Source organism: Triticum aestivum, chromosome 3B, assembly GCF_018294505.1.
Source record: "Triticum aestivum cultivar Chinese Spring chromosome 3B, IWGSC CS RefSeq v2.1, whole genome shotgun sequence".
NCBI classification, from domain to species: Eukaryota; Viridiplantae; Streptophyta; class Magnoliopsida; order Poales; family Poaceae; genus Triticum; species Triticum aestivum.
The window spans coordinates 317,632,715-317,637,665 of NC_057801.1; positions in this window are offsets into that span (position 1 = coordinate 317,632,715).

Below are 4,951 nucleotides of genomic sequence, written 5' to 3' on the forward strand. Positions count from 1 at the left end.
AAGTCACATAGTCTGGCATAAGACTGGCATGCTACGACACTGCCATCTTACCCATCCTCATCCCAACACATGGCCATTCATACTCACATCCATCCACTTATGGATCATCGAACTCACTTACCTCATTATCGCATAAAATAACGTTCATCGATATGCTTCTCAACATGCTATGAAACTAACTAAATGCAAAACATGCCAAGACACTCATCATATCAAAAGTTCAAACATGCTTGCCTGGTTCAGAGTAGTCGGAGCCTAGCTTGGTGAAGTTCGCGGCTCCGTCACCTCCTTCGGTATCTACGGTATAAAGAAAATATATGCGCTATCGTAAATACCAAGGAGTGCACAAAAAGTATTCCAAATATTTTTCAAATAAATCTTATAAAAAACTAGACAAAATTTTAAAGAGAACAGAAAAAGAATCAATCAAAAATACTTTTCCGTTTAAAAGTGATAAGGGTTTTTGTCCAGGGACTCATCTGTAATGAAACAGAAGATTTCCAGGGGGTAGCTTATAAAAAGAGAAAACGCTTCGGCAGGAACTACGCCAGCCCAAAGGGAAAATGCATTTTGCCCGAAGGCGCTTCCAGAAAATGTTTCAATAGAGAGAGCAGAGAGGCTGACGGTGGGGTCCCACCCGTCAAGTTTGAACTTTCAAAAAGGGGGGGGGGGGCGAAGCTCGTCGGCGCCCGAGAGCCACGGTGGTCGCCGACGGCGATCCACGGCGAGGCAGGGGGATCGGAGGGTACCTCCGTGCTCAGGGCGCCATTCCACGTCGGTTGGTGGTGGTGGTGGTCGCCGGCGAGTACCACGTCGACGGCGAGCTTTGCTCCGGCGGACGGCGGCTTGGGTGGTCGAGGGACTCGTCAGAGAGGGCTGCAGAGATCAAATTGAAGAGGGGGTTAGGCTCCTGGTAGCTAGAGAGGGTAACGGACGGGGTTTGGGCGCCGGAGATGGCCTCACCGGAGCGAATCGTGGTGGAGGCCGAGGCGGATCGGGGCGGCCGGAGTTGGGGAAGGAGACCTCCTCGAGGTCCTCCTAGTGGCCTGGCGTGGCGTTGGTGAGGAGTGGTGATGCTGCGTGCACGAGGGTGAGCTCGGGGGCCCTTTTTATAGGCGGCCCGAGGCGGTTGCCGTGAACGGGGATCTCCGGCAAGTGATTACGGCGGTGCTTTGGATGTGCAGTGGGATTAGGGGCTTGAGCATCATCGTTGAGGTCCACCGGTCCCATTTAGGTGCTAAACGGGCTGGAGTTTGGTACTTTGGGGTGAGTTCGATGGAACGGGGCGGCGCGGGCCCGTCGGCGGCAGGGAGCGCGTCCTGTGCTTGCCGGCCACGGTGGCGGTGCCACAGGCGTGCGCTGGCATGATTGAGGCCACGCGGAGAGCAGAGGGGCGATGGGCGGTGCGGAACGGCGTTGAGCCGCCGTTCTTGTCCCCTGTCGGCCGCCACGGGAGGTCCCGACGCCGCAGAAGACGCCGGCGAGGGCGGGCCAGCGTGCCACCGACGCCAGGAAGGCTCCACGCACGCGTGTGAAGCTCCGGACAAGAGGGAGGGGCTGTGAGGAACGTGCCAAATGCACTGTCTACGCGTGATAGAAACTGACGGACAAAAACGACACTGAAAACTGAATTTCTGAATTTTGAACAGCAACAGTGCCTGCAAGGTGTTCGACAGAATGAATTTGGCCTCTGGTGATTTTTCCTTGAGCTGATTTTTGGTGGAGAGGCTACTCATTGCTCCAGTAGGCTACCTGAATTTTGGTGGAATTTTTGGAGCAGTGTAGATATGAATTTCATCAAATTTGGCAAATCTGGTCCAAACTTGCAGAGACTGAATTTTGAAAAATTTGAAAAGAGGAGGAGTGGATCAAGATGGTTCTGGGTTGTGGGTACAAAGGACTATCCAGGAGAGTTGGTTTGAGGTCAAAACTCAAATGCAATAGGGTACTTGCTTTGAAAATTACTCAGGCTCCAAATAATTTTCAGAATTGATTTGAGAGGAAAAATAATTAGAATAAAATCCAAAACTTGCTTGGATTAGTTGGGACAGAGAACTTAGGTTGATTACAAGGAGTAGGGGAGGTTTTGGAGGGGTTTTATCACATGGGCAAAGATGCAAAGTCATGGGTGGTTTTCAAGATAAGAAAATCCCAAGTTTTTCATAGAGTTCTTTTTAAAAGAAAAAGATTAAACTCCCAAAATAAATTTGAGAGGGAACCAACAGAGAAGAAGTTTCAAAAGGTTCAAACACCAAAGTTTGAAAAAATAAAATCCTAGCCAAAGCAAAGGAAGTTTTTAAGAGGAAGGTTTTCTAAAAGAAAAATTTTAAATGGCCTCTCTTAAAAAACTACAAAGTTTTTTGATAAAAACCAAATAAATTTTTTTGGAGTGTCACAACACCTACCCCCTCAGGAAAAATCTCGTCCCCGAGATTTCAGCTGATCCTTAAACAAGTGTGGATGCTCTGTCCGAAGAAAATCCTCGCTTTCCCAAGTTGCTTCACTGTCGGTGTGATTGCTCCACTGGACTTTGAAAAACTTGATGGTCTTCTGTCGGGTCCTCCTTTCAGACTCCTCTAATATTCTTACAGGACGTTCCCGATAAGTGAGGTCTGGCTGCACGTCAATGTTCTCATGGGATACTTGCTTCTCTGGGTTGCTTACACACTTCCTTAATTGAGAGACGTGGAACACGTCGTGAATGTCGGATAAGTCTTCTGGTAAGTCTAGCTGGTAGGCTACAGTGCCTCTTCGTGCCACTATGCAGAATGGTCCAATGAATCTTGGTGCTAACTTTCCTTTAATCTTAAACCGTTGCAGTCCTCTCATAGGGGATACTCTCAGGTATACGAACTCACCGGGTTCGAAGCTGACCCTACGATGTTTCTGATCATAATAACTCTTCTGTCGACTTTGAGCGGTCTTAAGTCGGTCTCTGATTAGCTTGACCTTTTCCTCGGCTTCTCTGAGCATGTCTGGTCCGAAGATGCGGCTGTCTCCGGTCTCTGACCAATTTAACGGGGTACGACATCTTCGTCCGTATAAAGCCTCAAATGTTGCCATTTGTAGGCTGGCCTGGTAGCTATTGTTATACGCGAACTCGGCGTATGGTAGGCTTTCTTCCCAACTGGTTCCAAATGTGAGGACACATGCTCTCAACATGTCTTCTAAAATTTGGTTTTCGCGTTCAGTCTGTCCATCAGTCTGTGGGTGGTATGCGGTACTAAAGGCTAGTTGGGTTCCCAGAGCCTGTTGTAAATGCTCCCAAAATCTTGAGACGAACTGAGTGCCTCTGTCGGATATTATAGTCTTCGGGACACCGTGCAGACAAACTATACGGGAAAGATAAATCCTGGCAAGCCTCTGAGTGTTGTAGGTTGTCTTCACTGGAATAAAGTGTGCCACTTTGGTCAACCTGTCAGTGATGACCTATATGGCATCATTCCCGTGTCGTGACCGAGGTAGTCCGACAATAAAATCCATCCCTATTTCATCCCATTTCCACTCAGGTATTTTGTTCGGTTGCAGTAGTCCGGCTGGTCTCTGATGCTCAGCTTTTATGCGTTGACATGAGTCGCAACATGCAATGAAGGTGGCTATGTCCCTCTTCATACCGTGCCACCAAAGTCTTTCCTGAATATCCTTATACATTTTGGTTCCTCCAGGGTGAATTGAATATGGAGTGGTGTGTGCTTCAGCTAAAATTTTCTGTTTAAGGTCTGCTATGTTTCGCATGCAGAGCCTTTCTCCGTACCATAATATTCCTTCCTTGTCTATGAAGAATTCTGAGGCCTTGCCCATACTCAACTTTCTTTTGATGCCTTCGATGCTGGTGTGACCGGGCTGAGCTTCTTTGATTTTCTCCACAAGGTTGGGTTGTATTTCCAAGTTTGATATGGTGCCTTTTGCTGCCATTATCAAGTTGAGCTTGGCAAATTCTTGATGGAATTCGGGCCTCAAGCTGTGCAGATAGTTTTCGTCGGAGCTGGGGTTCCGACTAAGGGCATCGGCCACTACATTTGCTTTCCCTGGATGGTAATGGATACCAACATCATAATCCTTTACTAACTCCAACCAACGTCGTTGCCGTAAGTTTAGTTCTGGCTGTGTGAAAATATATTTGAGACTTTTGTGATCCGTATATATTTCACATCGATTCCCAAGTAAGAAATGCCTCCATTCCTTGAGTGCATGAATAACTATTGCCATTTCTAAGTCATGAGTGGGATAATTTTCCTCGTGCTTGCGAAGTTGCCTTGAAGCGTAGGCGACAACCTTGCCTTCCTACATCAACACGCATCCGAGACCCTTTCTGGACGCGTCACAAAATACTTCAAATTTCTTGTGTATGTCGGGTACAATTAATACCGGTGCTGTTGTTAACTTCCGCTTTAGCTCTTGGAAACTTTTCTCGCAGGCTTCTGTCCATTCAAACTTCTTATCTTTCTTGAGCAACTGTGTCATAGGCTTGGCTATGGTGGAAAATCCTTCAATAAATCTGCGGTAATATCCTGCCATTCCCAAGAAACTCCGTATGTCCATTACGCTGGCTAGTGACTTCCAGCCAAGTACGGCCTTGACTTTCTCTGGGTCCACTGCGATACCGTCTTGGGTCAGTACGTGGCCTAGAAAGCCTACTTGTCTTAGCCAAAATTCGCACTTGCTGAACTTGGCATACAATTGGTGTTTCCTTAGCTCTCCTAGCACAATCCTGAGATGTTCTGCGTGCTCTTCTGGTGTCTTGGAGTATACCAGAATATCGTCGATGAATACCACGACGAACTTGTCCATAAACTTCATAAATACTTTGTTCATGAGGTGAACAGAATATGCTGGGGCGTTAGCTAATCCAAATGGCATCACTGTGAACTCGTACAGTCCATATCTGGAGGTGAAGGCTGTTTTGGGGATATCTTCCGTTCGTACCTTCAATTGATGGTATCCTGACCTT